The sequence below is a fragment of the Microtus pennsylvanicus genome, chromosome 5 (assembly GCF_037038515.1).
Source record: "Microtus pennsylvanicus isolate mMicPen1 chromosome 5, mMicPen1.hap1, whole genome shotgun sequence".
NCBI lineage: Eukaryota > Metazoa > Chordata > Mammalia > Rodentia > Cricetidae > Microtus > Microtus pennsylvanicus.
In genome coordinates this window covers 99,540,591-99,550,855 of record NC_134583.1, presented here as the reverse complement: position 1 = coordinate 99,550,855, position 10,265 = coordinate 99,540,591, and positions in this window count along the sequence as shown.

Here is a 10,265-nt window from a genome sequence, read left to right as displayed (position 1 = left end):
TCAAACAACAAAACATCAAGCAGTCTGGGCAAGAACAGTTTCTTGCACAAATGGCTAGAAAACTCCATGAGGAGTGTCTTCAATGTCCATCATCCTATTGAAGTAAATTAGTGCTGCCAGGAGCAGATGTATCTCATTGTCATGGAAAGTTCTAACTTCTTAAAACATTTTTTTTAAATATTTATTTATTTATTTATTATGTATACAATATTCTGTCTGTGTGTATGCTGCAGGCCAGAAGAGGGCACCAGATCCCATTACAGATGGTTGTGAGCCACCATGTGGTTGCTGGGAATTGAACTCAGGACCTTTGGAAGAGCAGGCAATGCTCTTAACCTCTGAGCCATCTCTCCAACCCCTTCTTAAAACATTTTAAATGTCATATTCTGTAGGTCTTTGAAAGGTCTGAAGATTATCTAAGTGAAATATATTTCTATATATCTAGAAAACTTAACTAAAATGACTATAAGCTTGACTATCATAGACTATTAATCTGTATTTCTTAATTATACATTACATTTTTTAAATGAGCTGCACAAACACAATGCTTTAATCAAGAGCAAAAATACACATATAACAAAATTGACATTAATTTGTATCAATAGGCCAAGACCCATACCAATTCAAAGTATTTATCTCTATAGCATATCTTCCTTTAAATGTTAGCAAACATTTGTAAACAGTATTTGGGAATTTGGGTGTAATTCTCTCCAAACTGCTTTTTGTTGGGTGAAGTATTTTGGGGGGTTTTCACGGAGACCTTTCAGGTGGTCTTCATTCATCAAACCACATTAGTCTAGAAGGAATCCATTGGTCCTCATCTTCTGTGGAAACAAGAGCAGAATCTCTTTTCCAAAATAACATGTCCTTATATATATATGATGCTTTATCTTAGCATCCTGTACAATGAATTGTCTCTCTGTACTTACCTCATTCACAGTCAAAAAAATTAAAAGAAAACACAATAATATACATAATGCAGATTCTCTGTGTATATTCCATCTTTACATGACTTATTTTTCTGTACTCCTTTAATCTATGACTGTCTGAACTCTGTCTCTTTAAAGACTTTGTTTTATTTTATATTTTATAACCATGATAGGGCAGAGTAGTGCTAGGCGGGAAACCTAAACTTAATGCTGGAAGAAAGAAGACAGAGTCAGTGGAACTCCATGTAGTTGCCACAGGAGACAGAGCACCAGAACCTTGCCGGTAAACCATGAGCCTCGTGGTAAAATATAAAATAATGGAAATGGGTTAATTTAGGATGTAAGAGCTAGTCAATTAGAATCTAGTGCTATCAGGTCAAGCAGTGATTTAATTAATACAGCTTCTATGTGGTTATTTCAAGTCTGGGCAGTCCAGTACAAACGAGCAGCCTCTGACAACAGGAGGGGGCCCAAGGCACAATTCCACTGCCCGGAACCCCCTAAAACCATCCCTCCCCTCCATTGTAGGTAAGGCTTTCATTGGAGAAAGCACTGTATAACTGACAAAGGCAGCCCCCTACTGCCTTTAATTTCCACAGGGGGAATCCCTAGGTCCTGGCCATTAAGAATGAAAAGCCCTCTAGTTAGTTACCAGTGAGTCACTAACATACTTAAAAACTCTTACCCCAAACTTTTGATTAAAATTGAAAATAAAAATTTTTAATGTTTGATAGACACAGGCAAAGACAAAACTATCCAAAGATAAGCTGAGGTCCTCCCACATTGAACCTTCTTACCTGGACCCCAACTAATGGGGTAGGAGGTCTCTCCTGAGCATTTATTGCCCAAGAATTTGACAAACGGAAAGACCCAGATGGAATGCCTGGGATCATTAGACTCCTTGTTGCTGATGTGGCATCTTTAGGAAGAGATGTCCTAGAAGATTTAAATGTGGTCTTTGCTGCTATGAAAGAAGGAGAATACCTCCAAATAAAAGACCAGAAATACAGAGATCAAAAGAACCCCAAATCCTAAAGATTACTGTTGAATATTTCACTCCCTGCCTAGAGTGGATCACAGAAGACCCTATCTAGGCAGAAAAGATGCCTTTAAACAGGAGAAATTAACTATTTTACAACAACTAATTGGACACGGGACAGACACATTTGTTCCTTTTGAATTCCCTGGAGCACCCCGTTTTGTTTTTGTTTTTTTTGTTTTGTTTTTTTTTTAAATAAAAAAGAAGACCAGGATCTGGAGGCTCCTCCAGGATTTGAAAGCAGTTAATTAGACCATGGAAATTTGGGGTTTGCCTCAATGCGGCTTCCTCTTTGCCTCGGCCATATCAGCAAATACCTCAATATTAGTTTCAGACATTAAAGATTACTTCTTTTTAATACCACTCAATGGCCAAGATAGCAGGCATTTTGCCTTTTCAATACTTAAAATCAACAAGCCAGAGCCAGCTGATAGAGATGAGTAGTCTATACTTCCTCAAAGAATGGCTAATTCATTCAGGAAGCTGTAACCTACACATCAAAGTCCCTTATCAAGTCAGGTCTCCATATGTGTCATTACATGGACGACCAATTAATGAGACAGGACAAAAGGCAGGATCAAACTAACCTTAGAAAATCCCTAACAACAATGAGCACAAAGGCCCTGAATGAAAGAGGCTTTATGATAGCAGAAGATAGGATCCAACTTCTCCTCCCTGCCCCAATTACGTTCCTGGGGACAGAAATTACCCTAACCTCAGTCTGGCCAGCTAAACCTGTTATTAACTTCCCCAACCTTTAACTTTAAATAGCCTTCAAAGCTTCCTAGGAATATTAACTGGCTGAGGCCTTGGCTCCCCACCAGCCAAGTGCAGTTTTTATTTGATCTACTTAAGGGTGACAAAACCCCTCTTCCCCTTGCTCCCTGACACTAAATGCTAAAGAGACCCTTTGTTCTACTAGTGATTATACAAAAAAAGCTTCCCTGTCCCAGTATGATCTACAACAGCCAATTCAAGTCCTTATATTTAATTCTTTGCCTGCGGTATTTGGGGTCTATACCAGCCTCAGGAAATCTTAGTATGGCTCCATACAACAGTAGGGGGAGCTCCTCAACTATTAACAGAGACACTTTATCAAAATGATAAGAACAGGAAAGGAATGCGCTTTATAAATCATAGGAAAGGAGCTTGATATGATTATTCTGCTCTATCCACTCCCAGACATCCAATGGTTTCTAAGAAACCACACTTTTTCTGCTAGCAGTCTCATCGGCTTTATAGGACAAATGGATAACCGCTACCCCAAGGATAAGTTTCTGGCAACCATACCACTCTTTAAGTGGCTCCCTCTCCACTTATTCTTTTTGTCCCCTATCTTGCTGGCCCCTATGGCTTTCACAGATGGGGGCAACAAAGGGCTGCATAGACAATATATCAAGGAGACAATGACACTGAGTCCCATCTTTTCTTTTTTCAAGATAAATCTCCCCAATTCAAGAAACTGTCTACCATTGCTGTGGGACAATGGTCTGTACCCTGTCAATTGTAGTTTAATAAAACGCTGATTGGCCAGTAGCCAGGCAGGAAGTATAGGTGGGGCAACCAGGCAGGAAGTAGAGGTGGGGCAATGAGAACAAGAGGACTCTGGGAAGAGGAAACAGTAAGTCTGCAGTTGAGAGGAATCCAGACACAGAGCAAGCAAGATATGATTACCTCACTGAAAAAGGTACCCAGCCACGTGGCTAACACAGAGTTATGGGCTAATATAAGCTGTAAGAATTAAGAAATTCCCCAATTCCCCCATAAAACACCTTGAATGTGTTCTCAAAACTTGTTCCTCCCTAATCCACACTTCCTCTATACCATAACTGAGCACCAATTTCAGAGGCCTTAAAGCCAATGGCGTCTGACAGACTGATGTCACCCATACTCACTCAGCAGACAGAAATTCATATTTGTAACTATTGAGACTTACTCTCGTTTTACCTGTGTCATGGCACAGACTGGCAAAAACTCAAAAAAGCTAACCACATGCTCTCCACTTTTGCTGTCATGGGCTCTCTCCTCCAGATCAAAACTGATAACCGTCCAGTCTTTAAGAACCACCAATTTAATTTAATTTTTTTTTTTTTTTGGCGAGACTTGGAAAATAGCCTACCACACTGGCATCTCCCACAATCCTCAGGGCCAAGCCATTATTGAAAGAACACACCAAATACTCAGAAAACAATTAGTCAAACAAGCACAGAGCTCCCAACATCAGTCAGTTGAATAGGGCACTGTTCACACTCGATGTGCTGGATGCTTATGCTCTCCAGGACAGCCCCCCTCATTGCCTGTCACTGCAGCCACTCGCCACACACACCATCCCTTTGAGACCGACGGAAGGACCCACTTGACAGGTGATGGAAGGGGCCAGGATCCCCTTCTAACAACTTGAAGATTTGCTCGTGTCTTCCCACAGGATCAACCTCGTCCTGTCTGAGTACCAGTCCACTATGTCAGACATGACTCCTCCAGTCAAAAAGATGGCACTCTTGTCAATCATGGAGAAGATGAAGAGGAAGCGTTCTCTACCCCAGTTCCACCTAATGTTCAAGTGCCCCTTTCATTTACTTTCCATACTGACAATTCAGATTCGACCGAGAATGCCTGGCTGAGGCAGAAACCTCTGGGGGATGCAGGAGACAGTACTGTAAAATAGAAGCATCTCAAAATATAAACACCATGTTTTCCTCAAGGAAAACCTGCTGCTTCACAAAACCTGATCTCTGGAATGAGCACTGGCCTGGTAGGAGTTAGGCGGAACTCTAGGCTTCACTCAGACACCTGTGGCTGATCTTCATGTATTTCAACAGCATGTCACAGCATCCTGATCCATTTAACACATCACAATAGTTTCTTATGAAAAACAGGTTCATCAACAGATCAAAGTCACTGTCACATGGGAACAACACACTCTATGTGGCTGACTTTCTCCCTTTCACCACCTATCAGAATGCCTCTAACTGCTTCCTCTGTGCATCCAGCAACAGACCTCTGCTGGCAGCTGTCCCGGTCAATACCACTCTCCTTTTCCCCGGGACCACAAAAAATTTCACTGGTTCTCACCTGTCAGATATTCCAGTATTTGGTTATTCAACTCTCTAGTTTGTATTTCCAGTAAGAACAAGCCTAATCATTACCAAAGTCTCACTCACTACTGTTTCTAGGCCAACATACATCACCCTTTTCCTTCTTTGATGCAAGGGTAAGGCCCACCTATGTGTTACCTCTTTCTTATCCACCCAGGTGGATGAATATACTCCCAGGTGTACCTGTTCAAGAAAGAGGAAGCCTCTCTCCTCTTCTGCAACTGCTCACAGAGAGAGATTTTCATCCCTCTGCTCATGGGACTTTCTCTCGTTGCAGGAGGAGCTAGAGCTGCTACCATTGTACATGTATCACCTGGCAGGGGACTTTGGAGACAAACATGATCAAGCCATGGCATCTATAACCCATGGCCTAGAATCACTTCAAAGACAGATGAACTCTCTTGTCGGGGTCGTGCTCCAAAACAGAAGAGCAGTGGACCTAATAACTGTGGAACATGGGGGCCCTTGTGTGGTCTTGGGAGAAGAATGTTGTTTCGTTGTCAATGAGTCCAGTTTAATGGAACAAAATGTAAAGACTCTTAAAGCCCTCTGCAAAGATCTCCTGGCCTGGACTCAGCTCCAGGAATCTTTATCCTGGTTCCATAAGCCTTTATTTTCTTGGCTCCTACCCCTGATCAGTCCTCTGATTATGCTATGTTTTATTTTGTTGCTTGCCCTCTGCCTTATTCAATTTCTCTGGCGATAGATCATCTCCATCATTAAAATTACTACCGATCAGGTCATGGTTCACTACCAGCCCAATGACCCTTCTAACAAAGGTGACAGGCTCCTCAAGGCTTACAATGACACCTCTCTATTTAAAAATAAGACAGGGGGAGATGTTGGAACATATTGCTGGCTGGTTAGAGGTCACAGTACCTCACGGCCTGGCAGCTTATCTCAATAAGCTTAGCGATGAAGTGGAGTTCCCTCCCTTCCCAAAATAGCCTTCCTGCTCTCTACCTGCCCTTATCTGGAGAATGTCCACGGGCCTGGAAGTCTGACCTTATCTGAAAGCTGTCTTTAAACAGATGCCTGACTTATCTTTAGCTTGACTTTTGACACAAATCCCTGCTGGAAGGCTCCCTGGCTTCACGTACTATGAGCCTTATGATAGGAGCGTACCTCTTAATGCAAATTAGGTGATGTCCCTGCCACTGTTCCCAGCCTTTATATTTCCCTTTCTTCCTGGAATAAAATGGAGCTGTAACACTTAACTGTGTGCCCAGAGAGCTGTCCCCACCAGCTCACAAGCTATGGGACCCTGCTCACTCATTTAAGCTCCCTCCCAGTTGACGGACATGGCTGTCCTGAGGAGGAAGCACTGAGTAAAAGAGAGAAAGGTGTCACACTTCTCCAGTCCATTCATCTGCTGATGGACTTCTAGGCTGCTTCTGCTATGATGAATAGAGCAGCCATGAACATGGATGAACAAGTGATACTGAGTCCTTTGGGTGTATCCTATGAGTGATATAGCTGGACCTTGAGGTAGATCTACTCCTAGCTTTTTGAGAAAAAAACCACACTGATGTCCATATTAGCTGTATCAGTTTACCCTTGAACCAACAATGAATAAGTGTTCCTCCATCCCTGAAACCTCACAGTGTTACTGTGATTTATTTATTGATCTTTGCCATTCTGTCTAAGGTAATGTGAAATCTCATAGTTTTAATTTGCATTTACCCAAATGGCTAAGGAAGTTGAACATTTCTTGAAGTCTTTCTCAACCATTTGTGTTTCATTGTTTGAGAACTCTCTGCTTAGGTCTGTACCCCATTTTTACACTGGGTTGTTTTCTTCATATTCAGTCTTTTAAAAAAAAGATTTCAAAGAAGTTTCTAGACACCAGTCCTCTCTCAGATGTATGATCGGTAGAGATCTGTTCTAATTCCATAATCTGTTGCTTTGCTTGAATGATATCATTTGACAAACAGAAGCTTTTAAGCTTCACAAAGTCCTGTTTATGAATTGTTGGTCTTAGACCTTTTCTGTCTATGTTTTGTTCAGAAAGTCCTTCCCTGTGCTAATGAGTTCAAGCTTACTCCCCACTTTTCTTCTCTCAGATTCATGGTATCCGGTATTATGTTGAGCTCTCTGAATCATTTTGAGTTGAGTTTTGTGCAGGGTGATAAATATGGATCTATTTTAATTCTTCTCCAAGTGGCCATCCAGTCTGAACAGTATCATTTGTTGAAGATGCTTTCTTTTTCCAGTATATATTTTTGATGCAACCCCCCCAAACCTCAGGTGTCCCAAAGTGTGTGAGAATTGTCTGAGTCTTCATTTCTATTCAATTGATTGATGTGTATGCTTTTATGCTGATACCATGTTAATTTTTATTACTATAACTCTGTAATACAAGTTGAGATCTGGAATGGTGATACACCCAGAAGTTCATTTATTATTCAGGATTGTTTTAGCTACCCTGCTTTTTGTTTGCTTGCTTCCATATGAATTTGAAGATTGATCTTTCAGTTTCTGTGAAGAATTATGTTGGAATTTGATGGTTATCGATGATCTATAGATTGTTGTTGGTAGGATGGCTATTTTCACAATTTGAATCTTACTGATCCATGAGCATGGGAATAGGGAAAGTTTAATATTTGAAAAGAAAGGACTCTTCTCAAGGTTCAAAAGGACCATGTCCTGGGTACTGGAGGCTTGATATGAATACTCCCTAAGTTTCCCTTCTTGCTTTGAGATCTCCTGCCCTAACCACTTCTGCTTCGTTTTAATTTGAACACAATCCTGGAAATCTACAGCAACCACTAGTTCTCAATATGACATGAATCTGCTCTTCACTTGTCTCAAGCATCTTGGCAGTTTCAATTTCTTTTGTGCCCATGTTCCCCCTTGCTGTACTGTTTATCTCCTCTATAGCTACACCATAATGCTTGCATTTATTTTGTTGCTTCCAAGTGATCTTAGAAGGGAGGGTAGCCAAATGTGTGTGCTCAGGTAGCTGCCTTGAGTCAGCTGAAATTTCAAAGGGAAGAATAATTAATAATCAATATTACAGCTGAAGAAATTTCAGAAAGTTAAAATGTACTTATCAGCATGCAAAACTCATCATGTGTTGAGTGTCTGATTTTTAGCTATTATTTTATGTTTTGTATTTACATACATATGAAGTTTCTGAAAGCATTCTTTCAGGTAAAAAATTATGTCTGTCCTCTAGGAAGTCTGTTCAGTTATGCTTATGAACTTGCAACAGTATTCATAGAATTCAATAAAATAGCTATTATTTTGATCAAACAATATTCCGATCAAATGTTGTAACATCTCTCAAATAATATGGGAAAGTTTGAACTACTGAAGAGCTAGGAATGCACTTCATATCCAGGTGTCTCCTATAGACGTCTCCAATGTCTATCACAAATTCCCCTACTGGCCACCAGGGGACACTGGTTTCAATGACTTAAAGAATTACTAAATTTGTTTATATAGCACTTGTTAACTCTGAAATCATATCTAATGGCATTGTATGCACAATGTGATTTTATTATATTCATCTGAAGAAGGAGGGCCTTGTTTACTACGAATTTTCTGCTAAAATGGAAATGCAAAGTTAGTTTCCTACAGGAGAGTGTATAAAAAGAATAAAGGAGTGTTGGAGACAGTCTTATTCAAGTGAAAGAGAGATGATCAAATAGTAGAAAGAGACATAGAATATGATAGAAATATTATAAAGCAAGTTTACAAAAGGAAGAGAATGAAATAAACAAGATACGGAAGGAGGAAATGAGAAGAGAAATTTCACACGATATTAAAGCAAAGGGCTGTGATGTGAAATTCCCTTTTTTGTCCCTGCCAAGCCTTTTCAGGTCTGTATCAGGTTGAATGGTGGCTTTCCGGGTAGTCAGCTTTCTGTCTATAAAAAAGTACCGGAGACAATTGACATAGAAGAGAAAAGGATTATCAGAGCTCAGGTCAGGTCTTAGTGCAGGGTTTGGCAGAATTTTTGCTTTGGGCCTCTGCTGGGACTACCAGAGAGCAGTAATGTAGAGTATATGAGAAAGTACTTACCTCATTGCCAGGAAGTGTGTGTGTGTGTGTGTGTGTGTGTGTGTGTGTGTGTGATAATCCTTTTCAAGTACACATCTGCACTGAAATGATCTGAGAACATTCTGCCAAGCCTTTTTCATAAGTCTACTACCCTTCAATAGCACCATTGCAAACAGCACGCCTTTAATACTTGGCCCTTTAGAGGAACCCAACATCCAAACTGTAGCATCTGATAAAGATATGGCCCCTAGGACACTGTTACAAATGTGATTGTTCAGGTGTGTCTGTTTGGGTGGTGTGTGTGTGTGTGTGTGTGTGTGTAAGATTTGCTATGATACATATGTGGAGGTCAGAGGTTAAGTTTGGAAAATCAGTTTTCTCCTTCTACCTTTGGGTGACTTCTGGAGATTGAACTCAGGTTGTTAAGTTTGATGGAAAGCAAGTGCCTTGACCTGCTAAGCTATCTTTTGGGTCACAAGGTGCAACTTTTTTTTAAAAGACCAATTTTGCTGTTTTTATGAATTAATATGTAATAGTAGTTCAAATTTATGGGGTATAATGTGGCTAAACACAGTACAATGTATTGTGAAGAGGTCAGGGAAAGAACCTCATCCATCTAATGTATTTATTGTTTCTTTGTGTTTAGAGACGTTATCCATCTCTTTCTCTGTCTTTATAAAATGTAGAATAGGTTGTAAACTTGCTAAGCATGTCAAGGTGATATCATTTGAAATCAGCAAGTGGGCCTGAGATCAAGTACCGAGTGTCTTCATAAAAGCCAGAACATAAGGAGTCATACACAAAGATTGAGCAGGTGCATGCTTCTAACTATATACGAACAGCCACCATGCCAGAAAGAGGCAAAGGAAAAGAATTTTAGATGGGGACACTCTTTAACACCTGATTTTAGACTTTCAGTTCCAGAATTATGGGAGAGCAGATTTTTGTAGTTTTAAGCTATGGTTTTTGGAAATATCACATAACAGTTCTAGGAAACGAACTTAATTATGTATCAACCCACCCACAGGGACTGCTAAGACACACGTGGTGGGCTCCAGAGTTGAGTTTGGTTGAATCTCAGGTATTGCTGCCACCCTGAAGACTGTGCTTTGAGAATGCTGTCCAGGACCACACATACATATTCTAGATAAATTTTAGGGAAAAGAAGCTAAGAAAACGTGCTGGATTTGAAAGGCA